Source organism: Balaenoptera ricei, chromosome 1 (assembly GCF_028023285.1).
Source record: "Balaenoptera ricei isolate mBalRic1 chromosome 1, mBalRic1.hap2, whole genome shotgun sequence".
Classification (NCBI taxonomy): domain Eukaryota; kingdom Metazoa; phylum Chordata; class Mammalia; order Artiodactyla; family Balaenopteridae; genus Balaenoptera; species Balaenoptera ricei.
This window is the reverse complement of record NC_082639.1, coordinates 149,271,052-149,284,511: the sequence shown is the minus strand read 5'-3', so window position 1 is coordinate 149,284,511 and position 13,460 is coordinate 149,271,052. Positions and strand designations below refer to the sequence as shown.

Sequence of the window (13,460 nt, the reverse complement as noted above, 5' to 3'; positions counted from 1 at the left end):
AGTAATACAATCCTACCTCAAGAAACAACAAACATCTCAAATAAACAACCTAACCTTACACCTAAAGCAATTAGAGAAAGAAGAACAAAAAATCCCAAAGCTAGCAGAAGGAAAGAAATAATAAAGATCAGATCAGAAATAAATGAAAAAAAAATGAAGGAAACAAAAGCAAAGATCAATAAAATGAAAAGCTGGTTCTTTGAGAGGATAAACAAATTTGATAAACCATTAGCTAGACTCATCAAGAAAAAAAGAGAGAAGACTCAAATCAACAGAATTAGAAATGAAAAAGGAGAAGTAACAACTGACACTGCAGAAATACAAAGAATCATGAGAGATTACCACCAGCAACTATATGCCAGTAAAATGGACAACCTGGAAGAAATGAACACATTCTTAGAAAAGCACAACCTTCTGAGACTGAACAAGGAAGAAATAGAAAATATAAACAGACCAATCACAAGCACTGAAATTGAAACTGTGATTAAAAATCTTCCAACAAACAAAAGTCCAGGACCAGATGGCTATACAGGTGAATTCTATCAAACATTTAGAGAAGAACTAACACCTATCCTTCTCAAACTCTTCCAAAATATAGCAGAGGGAGGAACTCTCCCAAACTCATTCTAAGAGGCCACCATCACCCTGATACCAAAACCAGACAAAGATGTCACAAAAAAAGAAAACTACAGACCAATATCACTGATGAACACAGATGCAAAAATGCTCAACAAAATACTATCAAACAGAACCCAACAGCACATTAAAAGGATCATACACCATGATCAAGTAGGGTTTATCCCAGGAACGAAAGTTTCTTCAATATACTTAAATCAATCAATGTGATACACCATATTAACAAACTGAAGGATAAAAACCATATGATAATCTCAATAGGTGCAGAAAAACCTTTTGACAAAATTCAACACCGATTTATGATAAAAACTCTCCAGAAAGTAGACATAGAGGGAACTTACCTCAACATGATAAAGGCCATATATGACAAACCCATAGCCAACATCGTTCTCAATGGTGAAAAACTGAAACCATTTCCTCTAAAATCAGGAACAAGACAAGGATGCCCACTCTCACCACTATTTTTCAACATACTTTTGGAAGTTTTAGCCACAGCAATCAAGGAAGAAAAAGAAATAAAATAATCCAAATTGGAAAAGAAGTAAAGCTGTCACTGTTTGCAGATGACATGATACTATACATAGAGAATCTAAAGATACTCTCAGAAAAGTACTAGAGCTAATCAATGAATTTGGTCAAGAAGCAAGACACAAAATTAATGCACAGAAATCTCTTGCATTCCTATACACTAATGATGAAAAATCTGAAAGAGAAATTAAGGAAACACTCCCACTTACCATTGCAACCAAAAGAATAAAATACCTAGGAATAAACCTACCTAAAGAGACAAAAGACCTGTATGCAGAAAACTATAAGACACTGATGAAAGAAATTAAAGATGATACAAACAGATGGAGAGATATACCATGTTCTTGGATTGGAAGAATCAACATTGTGAAAATGACTGTACTACCCAAAGCAATCTACAGATTCAATGCAATCCCTATCAAACTACCAATGGCATTTTTCACAGAACTAGAACAAAAATTTCAATTTGTATGGAAACACAAAAGACCCCGAATAGCCAAAGCAATCTTGAGAAAGAAAAATGGAGCTGGAGGAATCAGGCTCCCTGACTTCAGACTATACTACAAAGCTAGACAGTATGGTACTGGCACAAAAACAGAAATATAGATCAATGGAACAGGATAGAAAGCCCAGAGATAAACCCAGGCACATATGGTCACCTTATCTTTGATAAAGGAGGCAAGAATATACAATGGAGAAAAGACAGCCTCTTCAATAAGTGGTGCTGGGAAAACTGGACAGCTACATGTAAAAGAATGAAATTAGAACACTCCCTAACACCATACACAAAAATAAACTCAAAATGGATTAAAAACCTAAATGTAAGGCCAGACACTATAAAACTCTTAGAGAAGGGACTTCCCTGGTGGTCCAGTGGTAAAGAATCCACCTTACAATGCAGGGGACACGGGTTTGATCCCTGGTTGGGGAACTAAGATCCCACATGCCGCAGCACAACTAAGCCAGCGTGCCACAACTACTGAGCTTGCCCACCTCAACTAGAGTCCACGAGCCACAAACTACAGAACCCACGTGCTCTGGAACCCACACCACAACTACAGAGTCCATGCGCCCTGGAGCCTGCACGCCACAACTAGAGAAGAGAAAATCTGCAGACCCCAACTAGAGAGAAGCCCTCACACCACAATGAAGATCCCGTGTGCTACAACTAAGACCCAACGTAGCCAAAAAATAAATTAAATAAATAAATAAATAAAAATAAATAAACCTTTTTAAAAAAAAACTCTTAGAGGAAAACATAGGAAGAACGCTCTTTGACATAAATCACGGCAAGATCCTTTTTGACCCACCTCCTAGAGAAATGGAAATAAAAACAAAAATAAACAAATGGGACCTAATGAAACTTAAAAGCTTTTACACAACAAAGGAAACTATAAAAAGGCAATAAGACAACCCTCAGAATAGGAGAAAATATTTGCAAATGAAGCAACTGACAAAGGATTAATCTCCAAAATATACAAGCAGCTCATGCAGCTCAATATCAAAAAAGCAAACAACCCAATCCAAAAATGGGCAGAAGATCTAAATAGACATTTCTCCAAAGAAGATATACAGATGGCCAAGAGGCACATGAAAGGATGCTCAACATTACTAATCATTAGAGAAATGCAAATCAAAACTACAGTGAGGTATCACCTCATACCAGTCAGAATGGCCATCATCAAAAATCTGCAAACAATAAATGCTGGAGAGGGTGTGGAGAAAAGGGAACCCTCTTGCACTGTTGGTGGGAATGTAAATTGATACAGCCACTATGGAGAACAGTATGGAGGGTCCTTAGAAATCTAAAAATAGATTTACCATATGACACAGCAACACCACTACTGGGCATATACCCAGAGAAAACCATAATTCAGAAAGAGTCATATACCATGATGTTCATTGCAGCACTATTTACAATAGCCAGGACATGGAAGCAACCTAAGTGTCATCAACAGATGAATGGATAAAGAAGATGTGGCACATATATGCAATGGAATATTACTCAGCCATAAAAAGAAATGAAATTGAGTTATTTGTAGTGAGGTGGATGGATCTAGAATCTGTCATACAGAGTGATGTAAGTCAGAAAGAGAAAAACAAATACCGTATGCTAACACATATATATGGAATCTAAAAAACAAAATGGTTCTGATGAACCTAGGGGCAGGACAGGAATAAAGATGCAGACGTAGAGAATGGACTTGAGGACACGGGCAGGGGTAAGGGTAAGCTGGGACGAAGTGAGAGAGTAGCATTGACATATATACACGGCCAAACGTAAAATAGATAGCTAGTGGGAAGCAGCTACATTGCATGGGGAGATCAGCTCCGTGCTTTATGCCACCTGGAGGGGTGGGATAGGGAGGGTGGGAGGGAGACGCAAGAGGGAGGGGTGAGATGTGACAGGGTGAGAGAGTGTCATGGACTTATATACACTACCAAATGTAAAATAGATAGCTAGTGGGAAGCAGCCGCATAGCACAGGGAGATCAGCTCGGTGCTTTGTGACCACCTAGAGGGGTGGGATAGGGAGGGTGGGAGGGAGGGAGATGCAAGAGGGAAGAGATATGGGAACATATGTATATGTATAACTAATTCACTTTGTTATAAAGCAGAAACTAACACACCATTGTAAAGCAATTATACTTCAATAAAGATGTTTAAAAAAAAAAAAAGAGGGAGGGGATATGGGGATATATGTATACATATAGCTGATTCACTTTGTTATGCAGCAGAAACTAACACAACATTGTAAAGCAATTATACTGCAATAAAGATGTTAAAATAAAATAAAATAAAATAAAAAATAAAATGTGAACTACCTCAAAAGAAAAAAAAAAAAGAAGCAGCCACAAACATTTTCAGGCCTTGCAAACTTAAAAAAAAAAAAAATGCACTTTATGTGTATACAACCTGGGAAAAATTTCTAATTATATACTTGTTTTTAAATATATTTGTTCAGCCAGATAATGATCACTTTCAGGGCCATTATTTTGAAATAAGAGGGAAGGAAAAGGAGGTGCATGTAAAAGAAGGAACCTGCTTCAATTCACAAGAAACTTACAAATTCAGAGAGGACAATGACCCTTGAAATCACCTAGGAAAATTCTTACCGATTTAAAGATGAGGAACTTCATGTTTGGTAATTGCAATCATTGTTGCTTTTGTTGTGGTCATCCATGTACAATGCTTGGTGTCAGTCTATTTATCTCTTGTAAAAATAAAATACAGTGTGTGTGTGTGAAAAAAAAATAAATAAATAAAAAAAATAAAGATGAGGAACTGAGACATGACTTGTGCACTAATTTGCGTTCATCCATTCCATGATTTTTACGTGGACCATTAGGATATCTAAAAATTGTAATAAATTTTAAGCAGCATTTAGCACATTCCTCTAATTAGATGATATCCCAAATTCCCCAGTGCTCTTAAGATCCATGGGCTCATAATCCTAGAGTTACATTTGAATTAACTCTCTCCTTGTTATCTCACATTTAATGAGATTTTAAGTTCTTTCATTTTTTTCCCTGCTCAATATCTCTTATATTATTATTTTTTCTTTTCTAGTTCTAGGGTTATAATAATAATTCTCCATAATTCCTCATCTGGAAGAACTGTGATAGACACTAACTGGTCTCTCTGTAATTCAGCCCGTACAAAGTAGCCAGAGCAGTGAAAATATTTATCTCAAAGATCATTTCCATCATAGCATATTACATTTATAGTATCATTCAAAATCTCAAATCGTTCTCCAGTGCCTAGTAAATCAAAAACATTCATAGCAATCAGTAACTGTCTGCTCCTGCACAGAAAACTTTCCTTCTTGCACGGGTCTGTGATTTTAACACCCTCTATGCTGTGATCTTGGGCTAACTGGATAAGATAAGCACAGTGGTGGAAAGAATCCAGCATTGTTTCTCAGCCTTGCTCATCACCAGGGGTATAACCTTGCTACTGCTCTTTATCGATTCTGAGCTGCAGTTTATTCACCTCTGAAAGGTAGATGATTTCACTCTTCACCACAATGATTTGCTATGAGAATTTACAGACATAATGCAAGTATAGCACCTGGCATGTATTAAACATACTCACACGTTTAACTACTATTATTTTATATATTTGCCCTGCCTAATTTCACAAAGGATTTAAGTAAGCCATCATCTACTCATTTTTTCATTCATGTATTCAACCAAAATTATTTATTGAGCACTTCTTTGTGCCAGACCTTATGTCAGTTACTTGGAATATAAAGGAAAAGAAGTAATCCCTCACCCTGAAAAAACCTCACATAGTAGCAAAATATAAAAATATAAACATAAAGCAATGTGACTATGTGGGAATAGTAATACACTGTGTACTAGTGGATCCCTGAGGAAGGAATCCTAAAGTTGACCAAAATTTGGGAGTTGGGTCAAGAGGATGGGATGCCTGATTTCAACCAATAGGCGAAAATGAGTTAAAGCTATAAAGGCAAAGAGAGAACAAAAGGCTGCCAGAGGTATACGGGTAGATCACTATAACTGTGGTTATTATTATTATAAATACCTCCACCAGAAAACACTGCCTCAGATCCAAGTTAACTTCTGGTTCCTTACTTACAACAAACTGTACTGAACTCTAACTTTGCCCAGTTTATCAGTGACTGAATCCCACACCTTCGCCCATACCCAGCTCTGGACATGTTCTCTCTGACCTAGTTCTCTGCTTCTATATACTTCAGAATTGTGGTTTAAGTTCCTGAGATCCTTCCATTTGTTTCTTTGCTACTCCTTCTTGACCACATTGGCCTCCCGGGGTGTTGGATTTAGTCCGTCCGCTGGGAATTGTTCCACCAGACTGTGTTCATCCCAGCCACACAACCCTCAGTGTATGTGCGTGGCTCCTTCTTGATATCAGGTCTTTGTTTAAATGTCACGTCTTCAAAGGGCCCTCTCTTACTCACCTCCCTTCCCCACTCCCAGATTTGAGAGAATATCTCAGTCTCTCTTCCATATTATTCACTGTAATTTCGGCATTGCAATTGTTATCTGGTATTTTTTTCTCATGGTTTGTTATCTGTTTCTGCCTCTTTCCACTAGGATGTAAGTTCCATGAGGTTTGAGGTCATGTCTGTTTTAATCCCTATTGCATCCACGGTGCTTAGACCATTTCTTGGAACATAGCAAATTATCAATAAACACTAGATTAATGAATGAATGAACGAATATCTCTACTCTGTCAGTGGGCCATAAATTCCTGCTTCCCTGACTCTCACACACAATAGATTCCTCTGCTTTCAGCTGACTCCTAGTATTAAACTCTTTTTTTGTTTGTTTGTTTCTAGCATATTCTCTGCTTATTTGCCTAGAGGAAAAAGCATTTGCCGGATAAATAAATGTACCACAAATATCAAGGCACGTGTTTGGTTGTTCCAATAAAGAGACTGTATCTTTTTTTTCTAATTTAATTTAATTTTTTTTTATACAGCAGGTTCTTATGAGTTATCCATTTCATACACATCAGTGTATACATGTCAATCCCAACCTCCCAATTCATCACACCACCCCCACCACCCCCCACATTCCCCCCTTGGTGTCCATATGTTTGTTCTCTACATCTGTGTCTCTATTTCTGCCCTGCAAACCAGTTCATCTGCACCATTTTTCTAGATTCCATATATATGCATTAATATACAATATTTGTTTTTCTCTTTCAGACTTACTTCACTCTGTATGACAGTCTCTAGGTCCATCCACATCTCTACAAATGACCCAGTTTCATTCCTTTTTATGGCTGGGTAATATTCCATTTATATATGTACCACATCTTCTTTATCCATTCATCTTTCGATGGGCATTTAGGTTGCTTCCATGACCTCGCTATTGTAAATAGTGCAGCAGTGAACATTGGGGTACATGTGTCTTTTTGAATTATGGTTTTCTCTGGGTATATGCCCAGTAATGGGATTGCTGGGTTATATGGTCCTGGTTCTAAACTCTTATGATCTGTTCCACTGGTTGCCACACAAGTCCCTAGATCCACATGAGCCTAAAATTGAAGGTCATCCATTATCTTCCCCATACCAAACCTTAACTGATATTTTATTAATCATCAGTTTGACCCCTCTGCTTTAGCCAACAACATGAATTGTCATCCTTCAACCAAACTTACTAATGTTTGTCCTTACCTAGACTTAGCTATAGGATAAGAGTTTATTTTCATCATCATCTTCAGGTTCTGGTTAAAAACTACTCTCAAAGTCATTTCTAATCATCTTCAAATGAGAGTACCCTGTAATCATGTCCTTTATTAGTTTTTTCATGCTGTACCATATTGTAATTTTTAGTATTGATTTTAATTTTTTTATCTCTAACCATATGCATTTATTTTTTCCTTGCTACACTGCAAGAGTTTTATACTAATTATTATTATCTCTCTTTTTTTTCAATCCTTACATTCATTTCCATCACAGTTTTACGATTTCTCCTTAGGAGACAAAAAGTAGAGTTTCAAATAAAATAGGATCCCAATTATTACTGATATTATACAATTTTGTTTGTTGTTGTGACTATTCAGAGTAGCCAAATTTCATGAAGTCCCAAATCTCTTCACTCAATCATTGTTTTTTTTAACATCTTTATTGGAGTATAATTGCTTTGCAATGGTGTGTTAGTTTCTGCTTTATAACAAAGTGAATCAGCTATACATATACATATATCCCCATATCTCCTCCCTCTTGCATCTCCCTCCCACCCTCCCTATCCCACCCCGCTAGGTGGTCACAAAGCACCGAGCTGATCTCCCTGTGCTATGTGGTTGCTTCCCACTAGCTATCTGTTTTACATTTGGTAGTGTATATATGTCCATGTCACTCTCTCACTTCGTCCCAGCTTACCCTTCCCCTTCCCCGTGTGCTTAAGTCCATTCTCTACGTCTGTGCTTTTATTCCTGTCCTGCCCCTAGGTTCTTCATAACCATTTTTTCTTTTAGATTCCATATATATGTACTAGCATACGGTATTGTTTTTCTCTTTCTGACTTACTTCACTCTGTATGACAGACTCTATGTCCATCCACCTCACTACAAATACCTCCATTTCATTTCTTTTTATGGCTGAGTAATATTCCATTATATATATGTGCCACATCTTCTTTATCCATTCATCTGTTGATGGACACTTAGGTTGCTTCCACATCCTGGCTATTGTAAATAGTGCTGCAATGAACATTGTGGTACATGACTCTTTTTGAATTATGGTTTTCTCAGGGTATATGCCCAGTAGTGGGATTGCTGGGTCATATGGTAGTTCTATTTTTAGTTTTTTATGGAACCTCCATACTGTTCTCCATAGTGGCTGTATCAATTTACATTCCCACCAAAGAGAAACTTCTCTAGTAATGAACTAAAGAAATGATCCCTGAAAGTATAGTCTTTCAATCATTTTTTTAATGTATCACCACAACTCTTTCTCTTCTCCTTACCCACCAGGACAGTGAGCTCCTTGAGGACAGAAACCCAGTCCCATTCATCTATGAAGTCCTAATAGCTAGCACATAGCTTGGCATATAGTAGGTGTTCAGGAAAACTTCACTGAAGACCAAAATAAATTAATCATATTTCCAAAGGTTCTTGTGGAGCACAGCTTAGAACTTTCACTTCAACAACAGCTTAGATTGTGACCCTGAAGTGCTGGTTCAACTGCTTTGGCATTCATGGAATTGTCAGAATTGGACTGTGCTTGCTCAGTGGGTCAGTTCTATATAACTGTGCTTGTGGGTCCCATGCTTCAGCAGCAAAATATCAAGAGTTCACCGTTCTTCTGAACTTTCTTCTACTTGTTATTACAGAAAGTCCATTCTTTCCTCAATGGGAAGACAATCAAATTTATATTTTAGGTGCTTTTTCAGCATATCTTGTTTATAGCTTTGTAATTTATTTTCCTATATTGTATAGAAGGCAAAAAGTCCCCCAGACTTAGAAGAATCAGTGGTGTGTTTGTGACAAAGAGAAGTAGTAAAAAGTAACATGTTACTGCACAGGACCCCAAATCAGCCAGGGCATAGTTACAGAGGAAACAAAGGAGGGACTCACTTCAATCATAGTAAGAGGCAGAAGATGAGAACTAGGTAAGGCTCAGAGTCAGAGAGAGATTAGTAACGTCTTTTACTTGAGGCTGAGCCAACAAACTATTAACTTAGGGCTTATTATGTTTTACTTGATTTGGTTCCAGAGTCTGAAGCAGAGCTGAGCAATGCCCATAGCAGGTCCAACTATATATGTTGAAGGAAGGCAGTGAAACAGAGACAGGCAGGACATTATCCTCTCGGGTGCATCCTCTGGTTTCATCATACTCATTTGATCCCTCTGTTTATGAGGTTCATTTTCTCTATTTCTTTCTTCCCACATACATACACATGTATGGTGCTATATTCCTTTTCTTACCAGCCTATTCTTAACCTTGAACATTCTCATTGATCAGAATTTAATTTTAGTTATAGTATATGGTAACTCAAGACAGTATTTTTTTTTTAATTAATAGCTACTCTATTTATTATTTTTTTATTTTTTATTTATTTTTAGCTTTGTTGGGTCTTCGTTTTGTGCGAGGGCTTTCTCTAGTTGCGGCAAGCGGGGGCCACTCTTCATCGTGGTGCGCGGGCCTCTCACTGTCGCGGCCCCTCCCATTGCGGAGCACAGGCTCCAGACGCGCAGGCTCAGTAGTTGTGGCTCACGGGCCCAGTTGCTCCGCGGCATGTGGGATCTTCCCAGACCAGGGCTCGAACCCGTGTCCCCTGCATTGGCAGGCAGATTCTCAACCACTGCGCCACCAGGGAAGCCCCGCCCCCGACAGTATTTTGTTATTAGAAATTTAAGAGCATTTCTTATAATTCTGAAAGCACTGAAAATGTATTCATCTAACACTGGTTTCCTTCTAGTGCCATAATCCTTCATATAAGCTGCCAATCATTCAGTTGATTGAATATTAAGAGTTTAACTACATATAATCTCTTTACATTATTTTATGTAAGAGGTAAGCTACTGTCCCAGAATTTAGCTAAACTTATATTCTATTATAGTTTTATTTTTCATGTTGATTCATACTCAAGTCTCCTCTTTTTTGGTTCATTCGTTCCCTGTAGAATTTTGACCTCATTCTCCCTTGAGAAGCTATAAATTACTTATCTTGGAATCTTTTTAAAATTCTTGTGGCTCATAAGATTTCAGTAGTAAGACTATTTTCATCACTGTGAGACAATCCCTCAATGAAAACAGTGTAATCTTCACATTGTTAGCCTCGCACCCTGTATTTTTTCTCTTAACAAAACAAAAATGTATTTGTGGATTACCACAGCCCTCTTAATTCTCTTGTTGGTAAAAATTTATTTATGCATTCAACAAGCCTTATTCAAATCTTTATTACATACTAGTAACCAAGGGGGAATTCAGAAGTAAAGAATGACTCAACACTTCCCTTCCAAAAGCTTATAATCTAATTGGGGATATAAAAATACATACATGCATGAAACAAAAACAATAATAATAATGACAATAATAATAGCAATAACAATAACATTCTCATGGAGCTTTACCATTTTTAAGGAACATTCTCTTATTCGATCCTACAATGATCCTGTGAGATGGATGATATTACCATGCCCATTTTACACATGAGGACCCCAAATACATAAAGCTAATATGACTTGTCAAAATTCCCTTACCCAAAACTGGAGTTTGAAATTGGTCTTCTAACTCCAAATCCTATTGCTTACCACACTATCCTTCAACAACTAAAAAAAATATACAGTATTCTCTGCCTCAGGTCACCCATATTACCCATATTTCATAGCATTGAGGCACTCTAATCATTTTATTTACTGATATTTTTGTTTATAAATGATATTAGAAAGGGAAGAGTATTTCAAAAAAGAGTTGGGACTTGAACTTTGGATAAGGAGTGAGAATGGGACCTGTAACTAGAGGAGGAAAGAGGACATTCCTATGTCCAGGGTAACACATGTAAAGGTCTAGTTTCAATAATAGGCATATCTTATGCAGGACGGTGGGAAAGCTTCCTCACCTGAAGTAAAGGGCTCATGATGAGCTGTCGAGAAAGATGTTTTGAACATATAGTCTGGGGACAAATAATTGTGTTCCATGTCCCTGCATGTTGGGCTGAGGAACTTTATTTTATGGGAAATGGTGAGCCTCCAGAAGGTTTTATGCTCAGAAGTGGAAAGATCAAATCACTGTTTCAGATTTTTAATGTACCCAGAAGCAGAGTGATCAGCTAGGAAGCGGCTATAGAAATCCAGGCATTGGGTGATGACCACCTAACTAGGGGAGGGCACTGGGGATAGAGAAGAAAGGAACAAATGTGAAACAACTTTAGAAAGAAGTGACAATACAATTTGGCAGCTGATTAGAAATAAAGTAGAAAAAAAGAGTCAAAGACTGCATGAGATTTCAAGCCTGGGTAAAGGCACTGATTAGAACAAAGAAAGACCATAGTGAACTTACTTTGGTTTGTAGAGTATGGGGGAAATCTAAGAAATTACCATTATGAAGCCAGAGGTAATGGGCATGGTCTCAGACACATTTAAAAAATAAATTTTTACTTACGAAGATCCATCTCTCCATGTTAAAAGATAAGAGTATCACCACTAGGGGACTTCCCTGGCAGTCCAGTGGTTAGGACTCTGAGCTTCCACTGCAGGGGACACAGGTTCAATCCCTGGTCGGGGAACTAAGATCTTGCATGCCCTTTGGTGCAGCCAAAAAAAAAAAAGAAAGAAAGAAAGAAAATGAATATCACCACTGGGGAGTTTTTAAGATTATAAATACCCTCATATTTACAGAAAGAGTAAACAGTAGCTTGACAACTTTCCAGTTGAAACCAAATCATAAATATCCTCCCCAAAACATTTTATTCATTAATTAATGTATACCTTTAATCACAACAAATTGTCCCTTTCTCCTTATTTCAAAGCAAGCAATTTCTAGAATCATGTCTGATGACCATATTATTGCCCTATTTCCATGCATTTTATGCAGACAATTTTAGTTCTCATCCTATCTTCTAAACTCCTAGACTGAAGAGATTATATGGTGTGAAGAAGCCACACAATAGACACCAGTGATTCTTAACCTTCGTGGTCTCAGGAACCCTTTATGCTCCTCAAAATTATTGAGGACCCAAGAAAGCTTTTGATTATATGGCTTATAGCTACTGATATCTACTGCATATGCCATGGAAACAGAAACTTTTAAAACAATTACCTACATATTCATTTTAAAATAACAATAATAGGTTCATTATATGTCAACACAAGTATATATTTTAATGAAAAATAACATTCTTCAACCAAAAATAATTTAGTGGGAAGAGTGGCATTATTGGGCATTTTTGCAAATTTCTTTAATGTCTGGCTGAAGAGAGGATATCTAGATTCTCATATTGTCTCTGTAGTCTATCTATTGTAATATTGCTTCAGTTAAAGTATATGAAGAAAATCCAACCTCACACAGATATGCCATTGGGAAAAGAGGAATATTTTAATAGCTTTTTAACAAGTATCTTTGATACCACACCACAAGTTAACAAATAGTAGTTTCTTAAAAGTGAGTTGAAATGTGGAATCTGAAACCAAATATCAATAAACTTTTTGTACTTTTCTATATGCAAATTCATTGGTCTGTCTTATGCTTGAATCAATCTTTTACACATGCATGATTTTGTAGCAAATATGTCTGTCATTTGAAAAATATTGGTTCACTGAGTTACACACTCTTTAAAACGTTGACACATTTCATTGTAGAAAATGAAAGGTTACATTTGTTACTATTACTACCAATCTCATCAGAAAAGTGTTTAAGTATTTGGAAAATGTAAAGCTCACAGTGCCGGATATAAGTTTTCCAAAATTCTAATTTTCATGTGAAACTTCAAATGTTATTGGCAACAAACACTGTTGGTTTTTTTCCTTGAAGTGACAGGCACACTCCACTCATTTTTGAGAGAATGAATGCCAAAAATTAAAGTCAAAATAACCATAATCTGTCTGTCAGTTGGCCTTTCAATAAAAAATAGTATTTCATAAAAAATGTGAGTAATTTAACCCACAACTCAAACAACTGCACACATGCTTTTTTCTCAAGACACCACCATACTTTAGGGCATAGAAATGTTTTATGTATTCTCTTTGCATCACACAGGATATTAAAAATATATATACTCAGTAGTTGAGATTTAATAAAATTATTATATTTTACTACTTCATAAAGGACATTCTTAAGTGATGCTGACATTCTTTTTA

The 13,460-nt window shown here is 36.8% G+C and overlaps 1 pseudogene; it reads right to left on the bottom strand.

Annotated features, from left to right (window-relative positions):
* Positions 1-8,475: 8,475 nt before the first annotated feature.
* Positions 8,476-8,579, bottom strand: LOC132355077 (small nucleolar RNA U3; annotated as a pseudogene).
* Positions 8,580-13,460: the final 4,881 nt, after the last annotated feature.